Source organism: Schistocerca americana, chromosome X (assembly GCF_021461395.2).
Source record: "Schistocerca americana isolate TAMUIC-IGC-003095 chromosome X, iqSchAmer2.1, whole genome shotgun sequence".
Lineage (NCBI taxonomy): Eukaryota > Metazoa > Arthropoda > Insecta > Orthoptera > Acrididae > Schistocerca > Schistocerca americana.
In genome coordinates, this window is record NC_060130.1 from 75,858,271 (window position 1) to 75,875,527 (window position 17,257).

Consider the following 17,257-nt stretch of genomic DNA (forward strand, 5'->3'; position numbering starts at 1 on the left):
ATACAGTAAACCTGAAGTGAAGCATCGGAATCTAAAACTGGACACACAGGAGGGGTTCAAATCATAGAAATTTAGAGTGTCAGTCCTCTTGTACTAAGTTTGGCATTGTGCCCTTTGTATTAAATTCTAATGCATTTTCTGTGTTTCATCGGCAATAAGAAGGTCCAAGGTATACAGTAAACCTGAAGTGAAGCATCGGAATCTAAAACTGGACTCACAGGAGAAGTTCAAATCATAGAAAGTTAGAGTGTCAGTAATCTTGTACTTAAGTCGGCATTGTGCATTTTGAATTTAATTCCGATGCAATTTCAGTGTTTCATCGTCACTAAGAAGGACCACGGGACACAGTAAACCTGAAGTGAAGCATCAGAATCTAAAACTGTACTCACAGGAGAGGTTCAAATCATAGAACGTTAGAGTGTCAGTCCTCTTGTACTTAAGTCGGCATTGTGCCTTTTGTGTTCAATTCGGATGCAATATCTGTGTTTCATCGTCAATACGAGGGTCCAAGGTATACAGTAAACCTGAAGTGAAGCATCGGAATCAAAAACTAGACTCACAGGAGAGGTTCAAATCATAGAATGTTAGAGTGTCAGTCATCTGGTATTTAAGTCGGCATTGTGCATTTTGTATAAAATTCGGATGCAATTTCTGTATTTCATCGTCAATAAGAAGGTCCAAGGGATACAGTAAACCTGAAGTGAACTATCGGAATCTAAAACCGGACTCACAGAAGAGGCTCAAATCATAAAAAGTTAGAGTGTCAGTCCTCTTGTACTTAAATCGGCACTGTGCCCTTTGTTTTAAATTCGGATGCAATTTCTGTGTTTGAACTCAATAAGAAGGCCCAAGGAATACAGTAAACCTGAGGTCAAGCTTCGGAATATAAAACAGTACTTCACAGGAGAGGTTCAAATCATAGAAAGTTTGAGTGTCAGTAATCTTGTACTTAAGTCGGCATTGTGCCTTTTGTATTAAATTCGGATGCAATTTCTGTGTTTCATCGTCAATAAGAAGGTCCAAGGGATACAGTAAACCTGAAGTGAAGCATCGGAATCTAAAACTGGACTCACAGGAGAGGTTCATATCATAGAATGTTAGATTGTCAGTCCTCTTCTACTTAAGTGGGCATTGTGCCTTTTGTATTAAATTCGGATGCAATTTCTGTGTTTCATCGTCAATAAGAAGGTCCAAGGGATACAGTAAACCTGAAGTGAAGCATCAGAATCTAAAACTGAACTCACAGGAGAGGTTCAAATCATTGAGAGTTAGTGTGTCAGTCCTCTTGTACTTATGTCGGCATTGTGCCTTTTGTTTTAAATTCACATGCTATTTTTGTGCTTCATCGTCAATAAGAAGGTCCAAGGGATACAGTAAACCTGAAGTGTATCATCAGAATCTAAAACTGGTCTCATCGGAGAGTTTCAAATCATAGAAAGTTAGAGTATCAGTCCTCTTGTACTTAAGTCGGCATTGTGCCTTTTGTATTAAATTCGGATGCAATTTCTGTATTTCATCGTCAATAAGAAGGTCCAAGGGATACAGTAAACCTGAAGTGAACTATCGGAATCTAAAACCGGACTCACAGAAGAGGTTCAAATCATAAAAAGTTAGAGTGTCAGTCCTCTTGTACTTAAATCGGCACTGTGCCCTTTGTTTTAAATTCGGATGCAATTTCTGTGTTTCAACTCAATAAGAAGGCCCAAGGAATACAGTAAACCTGAGGTCAAGCTTCGGAATATAAAACAGTACTCACAGGAGAGGTTCAAATCACAGAAAGTTTGAGTTCAGTCCTCTTGTACTTAAGTCGGCATTGCGCCTTTTGAATTTCATTCCGATGCAATTTCTTTGCCTCCTCGTCAAAAAGAAAGTCCAAGGTATACAGTAAACCTGAAGTGAAACATCGGAATCTAAAACTGGACCCACAGGAGAGGTTCAAATCATAGAAAGTTAGAGTGTCAGTAATCTTGTACTTAAGTCGGCATTGTGCCTTTTGTATTAAATTCGGATGCAATTTCTGTGTCTCATCGTCAATAAGAAGGTCCAAGGTATACAGTAAACCTGAAGTGAAGCATCGGAATCTAAAACTGGACTCACAGGAGCGGTTCAAATCATAGATAGTTAGAGTGTCAGTCCTCTTGTAGTTAAGTCGGCATTGTGCCTTTTGAATTTAATTCCGATTCAATTTCTGTGTTTCATCGTCACTAAGAAGGTCCAAGGGATACAGAAAAACCTGAAGTGAAGCATCGGAATCTAAAACTGGACTCACAGGAGGGGTTCAAATCATAGAAAGTTAGAGTGTCAGTAATCTTGTACTTAAGTCGGCGTTGTGCATTTTGAATTTAATTCCGATGCAATTTCAGTGTTTCATCGTCACTAAGAAGGTCCAAGGGACACAGTAAACCTGAAGTGAAGCATCGGAATCTAAAACTGTACTCACAGGAGAGGTTCAAATCATAGAACGTTAGAGTGTCAGTCCTCTTTTACTTAAGTCGGCATTGTGCCTTTTGTGTTAAATCCGGATGCAATTTCTGTGTTTCATCGTCTATAAGAAATTCCAAGGGATACAGTAAACCTGAAGTGAAGCATCGGAATCTAAAACCGGACTCACAGAAGAGGTTCAAATCATAAAAAGTTAGAGGTTCAGTCCTCTTGTACTTAAGTCGGCATTGTGCTTTTTGTGTTAAATCCGGATGCAATTTCTGTGTTTCATCGTCAATAAGAAATTCCAAGGGATACAGTAAACCTGAAGTGAAGCATCGGAATCTAAAACTAAGCTCACAGGACAGGTTCAAATCATAGAAAGTTTGAGTGTCAGTCCTCTTGTACTTAAGTCGGCATTGTGCCTTTTGTGTTAAATTCGGATGCAATTTTTGTGTTTCATCGCCAATAAGAAGGTCCAAGGTATACAGTAAACCTGAAGTGAAGCATCGGAATCTAAAACTGGACTCACAGGAGAGGTACAAATCATAGAGAGTTAGAGTGTCAGTCCTCTTGTACTTAAGTCGGCATTGTGCCTTATGAATTAAATTCCGATGCACTATCTGTGTTTCATCGTCATTACGAAGGTCCAAGGGATACAGTAAACATGATGTGAAGCATCGGCATCTAAAACTGGACTCACAGGAGAGGTTCAAATCATAGAAAGTGAGAGTGTCAGTGCTCTTGTACTTAAGTCGGCATTGTGCCCTTTGTATTAAATTCGGATGCAATTTCTGTGATCCATCGTCAACAAGAAGGTCCAAGGAATACTGTAAACCTGAAGTGATGCATTGGAATCTAAAACTGGGCTCACAGGAGAGGTTCAAATCATAGACAGTTAGAGTGTCAGTCCTCTTGTACTTAAGTCGGCATTGTGCCTTTTGTATTAAATTCGGATGCAATTTCTGTGTTTCATCGTCAAGAAGAAATTCCAAACGATACAGTAAACCTCAAGTGAAGCATCGGATTCTAAAACTGGACTCACAGGAGAGGTTCAAATCATAGAAAGTTTGATTGTCAGTCCTCTTGTATTTAAGTCGGCATTGTGCATTTGTATTCAATTCGGATGCAATTTCTGTGTTTCATCGTCAATAAGAAGGTCCAATGGATACAGTAAACCTGAAGTGAAGCATCGGAATCTAAAACTGGACTCACAGGAGGGGTTCAAATCATAGAAAGTTAGAGTGTCAGTCCTCTTGTACTAAGTTTGGCATTGTGCCCTTTGTATTAAATTCTAATGCATTTTCTGTGTTTCATCGTCTATAAGAAGGTCCAAGGTAAACAGTAAACCTGAAGTGAAGCATCGGAATCTAAAACTGGACTCACAGGAGAAGTTCAAATCATAGAAAGTTAGAGCGTCAGTAATCTAGTACTTAAGTCGGCATTGTGCATTTTGAGTTTTATTCCGATGCAATTTCTGTGTTTCATCGTCACTAAGAAGGTCCAAGGGACACAGTAAACCTGAAGTGCAGCATTGGAATCTAAAACTGGGCTCACAGGAGAGGTTCAAATCATAGAAAGTTTGAGTGTCAGTCCTCTTGTACTTAAGTCAGCATTGTGCCTTTGGTATTAAATTCGGATGCAATGTCTGTGTTTCATCGTCAACAAAAAGGTCCAAGGTATACAGTAAACCTGAAGTGAAGCATCGGAATCTAAAACTGGACTCACAGAAGAGGTTCATATCATAGAAAGTTAGAGTGTCAGTCCTCTTGTACCTAAGTTGGCTTTGTGACTTTGTATTAAATTTGGATGCAATTTCTGTGTTTAATCGTCAATTAAAGGGTCCAAGGGATACAGGAAACCTGAAGTTAAGCATCGGAATCTAACACTGCACTCACAGGAGAGGTTCAAATCATAGAAAGTGAGAGTGTCAATGCTCTTGTACTTAGGTCGGCATTGTGCCTTTTGTATTAAACTCGGATGCAATGTCTGTGTTTCTTCGTCAATAAGAAGGACCAAGGTATACAGTAAAACTGAAGTGCAGCATTGGAATCTAAAACTGGGCTCACAGGAGAGGTTCAAATCATAGAAAGTTTGAGTGTCAGTCCTCTTGTACTTAAGTCGGCATTGTGCCTTTTGTATTTAATTATGATGCAATTTCTGTGCTTCCTCGTCAAAAAGAAGGTCCAAGGGATACAGTAAACCTGAAGTGAATTATCGGAATCTAGAACCGAACTCACAGAAGAGGTTCAAATCATAAAAAGGTAGAGTGTCAGTCCTCTTGTACTTAAATCGTCACTGTGCCTTTTGTTTTAAATTCGGATGCAATTTCTGTGTTTCATCGTCAATAAGAAGGTCCAAGGAATACAGTAAACCTGAAGTCAAGCATCGGAATCTAAAACTGGACTCACAGGAGAGGTTCAAATCATAGAAAGTTTGAGTGTCAGTCCTCTTGTACTTAAGTCGGCATTGTGCCTTTTGTATTTAATTATGATGCAATTTCTGTGCTTCCTCGTCAAAAAGAAGGTCCAAGGTATACAGTAAACCTGAAGTGAAACATCGGAATCTAAAACTGGACCCACAGGAGAGGTTCAACTCATAGAACGTTAGAGTGTCAGTCCTCTTGTACTTAAGTCCGCATTGTGCCTTTTGTATTAAATTCGGATGCAATTTCTGTGTTTCATCGTCAATATGAAGGTCCAAGGTACACAGTAAACCTGAAGTGAAGCATCGGAATCTAAAACTGGACTCACAGGAGCGGTACAAATCATAGATAGTTAGAGTGTCAGTCCTCTTGTACTTAAGTCGGCATTGTGCCTTTTGAATTTAATTCTGAAGCAATATCTGTGTTTCATCGTCACTAAGAAGGTCCAAAGGATACAGTAAACCTGACGTGAAGCATCGGAATCTAAAACTGGACTCACAGGAGAGGTTCTAATCATAGAATGTTAGAGTGTCAGTAATCTTGTACTAAGGTCGGCATTGTGCCTTTTGTATTAAATTCTGGTGCATTTTCTGTGTTTCATCGTCAATAACAAGGTCCAAGGTATACAGTAAACCTAAAGTGAAGCAATGGAATCTAAAATTAGACTCACAGGAGAGGTTCAAATCATAGAAAGTTAGAGTGTCAGTCCTCTTGTACTTAAGTCGGCATTGTGCCTTTTGAATTTAATTCCGATGCAATTTCTGTGCTTCATCGTCAACAAAAAAAAATTCCAAGGTATACAGTAAACCTGAAGTGAAGCATCGGAATCTAAAACTGGACTCACAGAAGAGGTTCAAATCATAGAAAGTTAGAGTGTCAGTCCTCTTGTACCTAAGTTGGCTTTGTGACTTTTGTATTAAATTTGGATGCAATTTCTGGGTTTAATCGTCAATTAAAAGGTCCAAGGGATACAGGAAACGTGAAGTTAAGCATCGGAATCTAACACTGGACTCACAGGAGAGGTTCAAATCATAGAAAGTGAGAGTGTCAATGCCCTTGTACTTAGGTCGGCATTGTGCCTTTTGTTTTAAACTCGGATGCAATTTCTGTGTTTCATTGTCTATAAGAAGGTCCAAGGGATACAGTTATCCTGAAGTGAAGCATCAGAATCTAAGACTGAACTCACAGGAGAGGTTCAAATCATAGAATGTTAGAGTGTCAGTCCTGTTGTACTTAAGTCGGCATTGTGCCTTTTGTGTTAAATTCGGATGCAATTTCTGTGCCTCATCGTCAATAAGAAGGTTTAAGGGATACAGTAAACCTGATGTGAAGCATCGGAATCTAGGACTGGACTCACAGGAGAGGTTCAAATCATGGAAAGTTAGAGTGTCAGTCCTCTTGTACTTAAGTTGGCATTGTGCCTTTTGTATTAAATTCGGATGCAATTTCTGTGTTTCATCGTCAAGAAGAAGGTCCAAGGTATACAGTAAACCTGAAGTGAGGCATCGGAATCTAAAACTGGACTCACAGGAGAGGTTCAAATCATAGAACGTTAGAGTGTCAGTCCTCTTGCACTTAAGTCGGCATTGTGCCTTTTGTGTTAAATTCGGATGCAATTTCTGTGTTTCACTGCCAATAAGAAGGTCCAAGGTATACAGTAAACCTGAAGTGAAGCATCGGAATCTAAAACTGGACTCACAGGAGCGGTTCAAGACATAGAAAGTTAGAGTGTCAGTCCTCTTGTACTGAAGTCGGCATTGTGCCATTTGAATTTAATTCCGATGCAATTTCTGTGTTTCATCGTCACTAAGAAGGTCCAAGGGATACAGTAAACCTGAAGTGAAGCATCGGAATCTAAAACTGGACTCACAGGAGAGGTTCAAATCATAGAAATTTAGAGTGTCAGTCCTCTTGTACTTAAGTCAGCATTGTGCCTTTTGTATTAAATTCGGATGCAATTTCTGTGTTTCATCGTCAATAAGAAAGTCCAAGGTATACAGTAAACCTCAAGTGAAGCATCGGAATCTAAAACTGGACTCACAGGAGAGGTTCAAATCATAGAAAATTAGAGTGTCAGTCCTCTTGTACTTAAGTCAGCATTGTGCCTTTCGTGTTAAATTCGGATGCAATTTCTGTGCCTCATCGTCAATAAGAAGGTCCAAGGGATACAGTAAACCTGAAGTGAAGCATCGGAATCTAAAACTGGACTCACAGGAGAGGTTCAAATCATAGAAAGTTAGAGTGTCAGTCCTCTTGTACTTAAGTTGGCATTGTGCCTTTTGTATTAAATTCGGATGCAATTTCTGTGTTTCATCGTCAATACGAAGGTCCAAGGTATACAGTAAACCTGAAGTGAGGCATCGGAATCTAAAACTGGACTCACAGGAGATGTTGAAATCATAGAACGTTAGAGTGTCAGTCCTCTTGTACTTAAGTCGGCATTGTGCCATTTGTGTTAAATTCGGATGCAATTTCTGTGTTTCACCGCCAATAAGAAGGTCCAAGATATACAGTAAACCTGAAGTGAAGCATCGGAATCTAAAACTGGACTCACAGGAGCGGTTCAAGACATAGAAAGTTAGAGTGTCAGTCCTCTTGTACTTAAGTCGGCATTGTGCCTTTTGAATTTAATTCCGATGCAATTTCTGTGTTTCATCGTCACTAAGAAGGTCCAAGGGATACAGTAAACCTGAAGTGAAGCATCGGAATCTAAAACTGGACTCACAGGAGAGGTTCAAATCATAGAAAATTAGAGTGTCAGTCCTCTTGTACTTAAGTCAGCATTGTGCCTTTTGTATTAAATTCGGATGCAATTTCTGTGTTTCTTCGTCAATAAGATGGTTCAAGGTATACAGTAAACCTGAAGTGAAGCATCGGAATCTAAAACTGGACTCACAGGAGAGGTTCAAAACATAGAAAGTTAGAGTGTCAGTCCTCTTGTACTTAAGTCGGCGTTGTGCCTTTTGTATTAAATTCGGATGCAATTTCTGTGTTTCATCGTCAATAAGAAAGTCCAAGGTATACAGTAAACCTCAAGTGAAGCATCGGAATCTAAAACTGGACTCACAGGAGAGGTTCAAATCATAGAAAGTTAGAGTGTCAGTCCTCTTGTACTTAAGTCGGCATTGTGCCTTTTGCATTAAATTCGGATGCAATTTCTGTGTTTCATCGTCAATATGAAGGTCCAAGGTATACAGTAAACCTGAGGTGAAGCATCGGAATCTAAAACTGAACTCACAGGAGAGGTTCAAATCATAGAGAGTTAGTGTGTCAGTCCTCTTGTACTTAAGTCGGCACTGTGCCTTTTGTTTTTAATTCGGATGCAATTTCTGTGTTTCATCGTCAATAAGAAGGTCCAAGGGATACAGTAAACCTGAAATGAAACATCGGAATCCAAAACTGGACCCACAGGAGAGGTTCAAATCATAGAAAGTTAGAGTGTTCTTAAGTCGGCATTATGCCTTTTGTATTAAATTTGGATGCAAGTTCTGTGTTTCATCGTCAATAAGAAGGTCCAAGGAATACAGCAAACCTGAGGTCAAGCAACGGAATCTAAAACTGGACTCACAGGAGAGGTTCAAATCATGGAAAGTTAGAGTGTCAGTCCTCTTTTACTTAAGTCGGCATTGTGCCTTTTGTGTTAAATTCGGATGCAATTTCTGTGTTTCATCGTCAATAAGAAGGTCCAAGGGATACAGTAAACCTGAAGTGAATCATCAGAATCAAAAACTGGACTCATAGGAGAGTTTCAAATCATAGAGAGTTAGAGTGTCAGTCCTCTTGTACTTAAGTCGGCATTGTGCCTTTTGTATTAAATTCGGATGCAATTTCTGTGTTTCATCGTCAATAAGAAGGTCCAAGGGTTACAGTAAACCTGAAGTGAATTATCGGAATCTAAAACCGGACTCACAGAAGAGGTTCAAATCATAAAAAGTTAGAGTGTCAGTCCTCTTGTACTTAAATCGGCACTGTGCCTTTTGTTTTAAATTCGGATGCAATTTCTGTGTTTCATCGTCATTAAGAAGGTCCAAGGTATACAGTAAACCTGAAGTGAAGCATCGGAATCTAAAACTGGGCTCACAGGAGCGGTTCAAATCATAGATAGTTAGAGTGTCAGTCCTCTTGTACTTAAGCCGGCATTGTGCCTTTTGAATTTAATTCCGATGCAATTTCTGTGTTTCATCGTCACTAAGAAGGTCCAAGGAATGCAGTATACCTGAAGTGAAGCATCGGAATCTAAAACCGGACTCACAGGAGAGGTTCAAATCATAGAATGTTAGAGTGTCAGTCCTCTTGTACTTAAGTCAGCATTGTGCCTTTGTATTAAATTCGGATGCAATTTCTGTGTTTCATCGTCAACAAGAAGGTCCAAGGTATACTGTAAACCTGAAGTGAAACATTGGAATCTAAAACTGGACCCACAGGAGAGGATCAAATCATAGAAAGTTAGTGTGTCAGTCCTCTTGTAGTTAAGTCGGCATTGTGCCTTTTGTATTAAATTCGGATACAATTTCTGTGTTTCATCGTCAATAAGAAATTCCAAGGGATACAGTAAACCTGAAGTGAAGCATCGGAATATAAAACTGGACTCACAGAAGAGGTTAAAATCATAGAAAGTTAGAGTGTCAGTCCTCTTGTACTTAAGTCGGCATTGTGCCTTTTGTGTTAAATTCGGAAGCAATTTCTGTGTTTCATCGTCAATAAGAAGGTCCAAGGTATACAGTAAAATTGAAGTGAAGCATCGGTATCTAAAACTGGACTCACACGAGAGGTCCAAATCATCGAAAGTATGAGTCTCAGTCCTCTTGTGCTTAAGTAGGCATTGTGCATTTTGAATTTAATTCCGATGCAATTTCTGTGCTTCATCGTCAATAAGAAGGTCCAAGGGACACAGTAAACCTGAAGTGAAGCATCGGAATCTAAAACTGGTCTCACAGGAGAGATTCAAATCATAGAAAGTTAGAGTGTCAGTTCTCTTGTACTTAAGCTGGCGTTGTGGCTTTTGTATTAAATTCGGATGCAATTTCTGTGTTTCATCGTCAATAAGAAGGTCCAAGGGATACAGTAAACCTGAAGTGAAGCATCGAAATCTAACACTGGACTCAGAGGAGAGATTGAAATCATAGAAAGTTAGAGTGTCAGTCCTCTTGTACTTAAGTCGGAATTGTGACTTTTGTATTAAATTCGGAAGCTATTTCTGTGTTTCATCGTCAATAAGAAGGTCCAAGGTATACAGTAAACCTGAAGTGAAGCATTGGAATCTAAAACTGGGCTCACAGGTGAGGCTCAAATCTTAGAAAGTTAGAGTGTCAGTCCTCTTGTACTTAAGTCGGCATTGTGCCTTTTGTATTAAATTCGGATGCAGTTTCTGTATTTCATCGTCAATATGAAGGTCCAAGGGAAACAGTAAACCTGAAGTGAAACATCGAAATATAAAACTGGACTCACAGGAGAGGTTCAAATCATAGAATGTTAGATTGTCAGTCCTCTTGTACTTAAGTCTGCATTGTGCCTTTTGTATTTAATTCCGATGCAATTTCTGTGTTTCATCGCCGCTAAGAAGGTCCAAGGGATACAGTAAACCTGAAGTGAAGCATCGGAATCCCAAACTGGACTCACAGGAGAGGTTCAAATCATAGACTGTTAGAGTGTCAGTCCTCTTGTACTTAAATCGGCACTGTGCCTTCTGTATTAAATTCGGATGCAATTTCTGTGTTTCATCGTCAATAAGAAGGTCCAAGGTATATAGTAAACCTGAGGTGAAGCATCGGAAGATAAAACTGGACTCACAGAAGAGGTTCAAATCACAGAAAGTTAGAGTGTCAGTCCTCTTGTACTTAAGACGGCATTATGCCTTTTGAAATTAATTACGATGCAATATCTGTTCTTCCTCGTCAAAAAGAAGGTCCAAGGCATACAGTAAACCTGAAGCGAAATATCGGAATCTAAAACTGGACTCACTGGAGAGGTTCAAAACATAGAAAGTTAGAGTGTCAGTCCTCTTGTACTTAAGTCGGCATTGTGCCTTTTGTATTACAGTCGCATTCAATTTCTGTGTTCCATAGTCAATAAGAAGATCCAAGGTATACTGTAAACCTGAAGTGAAGCATCGGAATCTAAAACTGCACTCACAGGAGAGGTTCAAATCATAGAAAGTTAGAGTGTCAGTCCTCTTGTACTTAAGTCGGCATTGTGCCTTTTGCATTTAATTCCGATGCAATTTCTGTGTTTCATCGTCACTAAGAAGGTCCAAGGGATACAGTAAACCTGAGGTGAAGCATCGGAATCCCAAACTGGACTCACAGGAGAGGTTCAAATCATAGAATGTTAGAGTGTCAGTCCTCTTGTACTTAAGTCAGCATTGTGCCTTTTGTATTAAATTCGGATGCAATTTCTGTGTTTCATCGTCAACAAGAAGGTCCAAGGTATACAGTAAACCTGAAGTGAAACATTGGAATCTAAAACTGGACCCACAGGAGAGGTTCAAATCATAGAAAGTTAGGTTGTCAGTCCATTTGTACTTTAGTCGGCATTGTGCCTTTTATTTTAAATTCGGATGCAATTTCTGTGCTTCATCGTCAATAAGAAGGTCCACGGGATACAGTAAACCTGAAGTGAAGCATCGGAATTTAAAACTGGTTCACAGGAGAGGTTCAAAACATAGAAAATTAGAGTGTCATTCCTCTTGTACTTAAGATGGCATTGTGCATTTTGTATTAAATTCGGATGCAATTTCTGTGTTTCATCGTCAATAAGAAGATCCAAGGTATACAGTAAACCTGAAGTGAAGCATCGGAATTTCAAAACTGCACTCACGGGAGAGGTTCAAATCATAGAAAGTTAGAGTGTCGGTCCTCTTGTACTTAAGTCGGCATTGTGCCTTTTGTATTATATTCGGATGCGATTTCTGTGTTTCGTCGTCAATAAGAAGGTCCAAGGTATACAGTAAACCTGAAGTGAAGCATTGGAATCTAAACCTGGGCTCACAGGAGATGTTCAAATCATAGAAAGTTAGAGTGTTAGTCCTCTTGTACTTAAGTCGGCATTGTGCCTTTTGTATTAAATTCGGATGCAATTTCTGTGTTTCATCGTCATTAAGAAATTCCAAGGGATGCAGTAAACCTGAAGTGAAGCATCGGAATCTAACACTGGACTCACAGGAGAGGTTCAAATCATAGAAAGTTAGATTGTCAGTCCTCTTGTACTTAAGTCTGCATTGTGTCTTTTGCATTAAATTCGGATTCAATTTCTGTGTTTCATCGTCAATATGAAGCAAAAAGGGATACAGTAAAATTGAAGTGAAGCATCAGAATCTAAAACTGAACTCACAGGAGAGGTTCAAATCAAAGAAAGTGGGAGTGTCAGTCCATTTGTACTTAAGTCGGCATTGTGCCTTTTGTTTTAAATTCGGATGCAATTTCTGTGCTTCATCGTCAATAAGAAGGTCCAAGGGATACAGTAAACATGAAGTGAAGCATCGGAATCAAAAACTGGTTCACAGGAGAGGTTCAAAACATAGAAAATTAGAGTGTCAGTCCTCTTGTACCTAAGTTGGTTTGTGACTTTTGTATTAAATTTGGATGCAATTTCTGGGTTTAATCGTCAATTAAAAGGTCCAAGGGATACAGGAAACGTGAAGTTAAGCATCGGAATCTAACACTGGACTCACAGGAGAGGTTCAAATCATAGAAAGTGAGAGTGTCAATGCTCTTGTACTTAGGTCGGCATTGTGCCTTTTGTTTTAAACTCGGATGCAATTTCTGTGTTTCATTGTCTATAAGAACGTCCAAGGGATACAGTTATCCTGAAGTGAAGCATCAGAATCTAAGACTGAACTCACAGGAGAGGTTCAAATCATAGAATGTTAGAGTGTCAGTCCTGTTGTACTTAAGTCGGCATTGTGCCTTTTGTGTTAAATTCGGATGCAATTTCTGTGCCTCATCGTCAATAAGAAGGTTTAAGGGATACAGTAAACCTGATGTGAAGCATCGGAATCTAGAACTGGACTCACAGGAGAGGTTCAAATCATGGAAAGTTAGAGTGTCAGTCCTCTTGTACTTAAGTTGGCATTGTGCCTTTTGTATTAAATTCGGATGCAATTTCTGTGTTTCATCGTCAAGAAGAAGGTCCAAGATATACAGTAAACCTGAAGTGAGGCATCGGAATGTAAAACTGGACTCACAGGAGGGGTTCAAATCATAGAACGTTAGAGTGTCAGTCCTCTTGTACTTAAGTCGGCATTGTGCCTTTTGTGTTAAATTCGGATGCAATTTCTGTGTTTCACCGCCAATAAGAAGGTCCAAGGTATTCAGTAAACCTGAAGTGAAGCATCGGAATCTAAAACTGGACTCACAGGAGCGGTTCAAGACATAGAAAGTTAGAGTGTCAGTCCTCTTGTACTTAAGTCGGCATTGTGCCATTTGAATTTAATTCCGATGCAATTTCTGTGTTTCATCGTCACTAAGAAGGTCCAAGGGATACAGTAAACCTGAAGTGAAGCATCGGAATCTAAAACTGGACTCACAGGAGAGGTTCAAATCATAGAAATTTAGAGTGTCAGTCCACTTGTACTTAAGTCAGCATTGTGCCTTTTGTATTAAATTCGGATGCAATTTCTGTGTTTCTTCGCCAATAAGATGGTTCAAGGTATACAGTAAACCTGAAGTGAAGCATCGGAATCTAAAACTGGACTCACAGGAGAGGTTCAAAACATAGAAAGTTAGAGTGTCAGTCCTCTTGTACTTAAGTCGGCATTGTGCCTTTTGTATTAAATTCGGATGCAATTTCTGTGTTTCATCGTCAATAAGAAAGTCCAAGGTATACATTAAACCTCAAGTGAAGCATCGGAATCTAAAACTGGACTCACAGGAGAGGTTCAAATCATAGAAAATTAGAGTGTCAGTCCTCTTGTACTTAAGTCAGCATTGTGCCTTTTGTGTTACATTCGGATGCAATTTCTGTGCCTCATCGTCAATAAGAAGGTCCAAGGGATACAGTAAACCTGAAGTGAAGCATCGGAATCTAAAACTGGACTCACAGGAGGGGTTCAAATCATAGAACGTTAGAGTGTCAGTCCTCTTGTACTTAAGTCGGCATTGTGCCTTTTGTGTTAAATTCGGATGCAATTTCTGTGTTTCACCGAAAATAAGAAGGTCCAAGGTATTCAGTAAACCTGAAGTGAAGCATCGGAATCTAAAACTGGACTCACAGGAGCGGTTCAAGACATAGAAAGTTAGAGTGTCAGTCCTCTTGTACTTAAGTCGGCATTGTGCCATTTGAATTTAATTCCGATGCAATTTCTGTGTTTCATCGTCACTAAGAAGGTCCAAGGGATACAGTAAACCTGAAGTGAAGCATCGGAATCTAAAACTGGACTCACAGGAGAGGTTCAAATCATAGAAATTTAGAGTGTCAGTCCACTTGTACTTAAGTCAGCATTGTGCCTTTTGTATTAAATTCGGATGCAATTTCTGTGTTTCTTCGCCAATAAGATGGTTCAAGGTATACAGTAAACCTGAAGTGAAGCATCGGAATCTAAAACTGGACTCACAGGAGAGGTTCAAAACATAGAAAGTTAGAGTGTCAGTCCTCTTGTACTTAAGTCGGCATTGTGCCTTTTGTATTAAATTCGGATGCAATTTCTGTGTTTCATCGTCAATAAGAAAGTCCAAGGTATACATTAAACCTCAAGTGAAGCATCGGAATCTAAAACTGGACTCACAGGAGAGGTTCAAATCATAGAAAATTAGAGTGTCAGTCCTCTTGTACCTAAGTCAGCATTGTGCCTTTTGTGTTAAATTCGGATGCAATTTCTGTGTTTCACCGCCAATAAGAAGGTCCAAGGTATTCAGTAAACCTGAAGTGAAGCATCGGAATCTAAAACTGGACTCACAGGAGCGGTTCAAGACATAGAAAGTTAGAGTGTCAGTCCTCTTGTACTTAAGTCGGCATTGTGCCTTTTGAATTTAATTCCGTTGCAATTTCTGTGTTTCATCGTCACTAAGAAGGTCCAAGGGATACAGTAAACCTGAAGTGAAGCATCGGAATCTAAAACTGGACTCACAGGAGAGGTTCAAATCATAGAAAATTAGAGTGTCAGTCCTCTTGTACTTAAGTCAGCATTGTGCCTTTTGTATTAAATTCGGATGCAATTTCTGTGTTTCTTCGTCAATAAGATGGTTCAAGGTATACAGTAAACCTGAAGTGAAGCATCGGAATCTAAAACTGGACTCACAGGAGAGGTTCAAAACATAGAAAGTTAGAGTGTCAGTCCTCTTGTACTTAAGTCGGCATTGTGCCTTTTGTATTAAATTCGGATGCAATTTCTGTGTTTCATCGTCAATAAGAAAGTCCAAGGTATACAGTAAACCTCAAGTGAAGCATCGGAATCTAAAACTGGACCCACAGGAGAGGTTCAAATCATAGAAAGTTAGAGTGTCAGTCCTCTTGTACTTAAGTCGGCATTGTGCCTTTTGCATTAAATTCGGATGCAATTTCTGTGTTTCATCGTCAATATGAAGGTCCAAGGTATACAGTAAACCTGAGGTGAAGCATCGGAATCTAAAACTGGACTCACAGGAGAGGTTCAAATCATAGAAAGTTAGAGTGTCAGTCCTCTTGTATTTAAGTCGGCATTGTGCCTTTTGTATTAAATTCGGATGCAGTTTCTGTGTTTCATCGTCAATATGAAGGTCCAAGGGAAACAGTAAACCTGAAGTCAAGCATCAGAATCTAAAACTGAACTCACAGGAGAGGTTCAAATCATAGAGAGTTAGTGTGTCAGTCCTCTTGCACTTAAGCCGGTACTGTGCCTTTTGTTTTTAATTCGGATGCAATTTCTGTGTTTCATCGTCAATAAGAAGGTCCAAGGGATACAGTAAACCTGAAATGAAACATCGGAATCCAAAACTGGACCCACAGGAGAGGTTCAAATCAAAGAAAGTTAGAGTGTTCTTAAGTCGGCATTATGCCTTTTGTATTAAATTTGGATGCAAGTTCTGTGTTTCATCGTCAATAAGAAGGTCCAAGGAATACAGCAAACCTGAGGTCAAGCATCGGAATCTAAAACTGGACTCACAGGAGAGGTTCAAATCATTGAAAGTTAGAGTGTCAGTCCTCTTTTACTTAAGTCGGCATTGTGCCTTTTGTGTTAAATTCGGATGCAATTTCTGTGTTTCATCGTCAATAAGAAGGTCCAAGGGATACAGTAAACCTGAAGTGAATCATCAGAATCAAAAACTGGACTCATCGGAGAGTTTCAAATCATAGAGAGTTAGAGTGTCAGTCCTCTTGTACTTAAGTCGGCATTGTGCCTTTTGTATTAAATTCGGATGCAATTTCTGTGTTTCATCGTCAATAAGAAGGTCCAAGGGTTACAGTAAACCTGAAGTGAATTATCGGAATCTAAAACCGGACTCACAGAAGAGGTTCAAATCATAAAAAGTTAGAGTGTCAGTCCTCTTGTACTTAAATCGGCACTGTGCCTTTTGTTTTAAATTCGGATGCAATTTCTGTGTTTCATCGTCATTAAGAAGGTCCAAGGTAAACAGTAAACCTGAAGTGAAGCATCGGAATATAAAACTGGACTCACAGAAGAGGTTAAAATCATAGGAAGTTAGAGTGTCAGTCCTCTTGTACTTAAATCGGCACTGTGCCTTTTGTGTTAAATTCGGATGCAATTTCTGTGTTTCATCGTCAATAAGAAGGTCCAAGGGATACAGTAAACCTGAAGTGAAGCATCGAAATCTAACACTGGACTCAGAGGAGCGATTCAAATCATAGAAAGTTAGAGTGTCAGTCCTCTTGTACTTAAGTCGGAATTGTGACTTTTGTATTAAATTCGGAAGCTATTTCTGTGTTTCATCGTCAATAAGAAGGTCCAAGGTATACAGTAAACCTGAAGTGAAGCATTGGAATCTAAAACTGGGCTCACAGGTGAGGCTCAAATCTTAGAAAGTTAGAGTGTCAGTCCTCTTGTACTTAAGTCTGCATTGTGCCTTTTGTAATAAATTCGGATGCAATTTCTGTGTTTCATCGTCAATAAGAAGGTCCAAGGGATACAGTAAACCTGAAGTAAAGCATCAGAATCTAAAACTGAACTCACAGGAGAGGTTCAAATCATAGAAAGTTAGAGTGTCATTCCATTTGTACTTAAGTCGGCATTGTGCATTTTGTTTTAAATTCGGATGCAATTTCTGTGCTTCATCGTCAATAAGAAGGTTCAAGGGATACAGTAAACCTGAAGTGAAGCATCGGAATCTAAAACTGGACTCAAAGGAGAGGTTCAAATCATAATAAGCTAGAGTGTCAGTCCTCTTGTACTTAAATCGGCACTGTGCCTTTTGTATTAAATTCGGATGCAATTTCTGTGTTTCATCGTCAATAAGAAGGTCCAAGGTAAATAGTAAACCT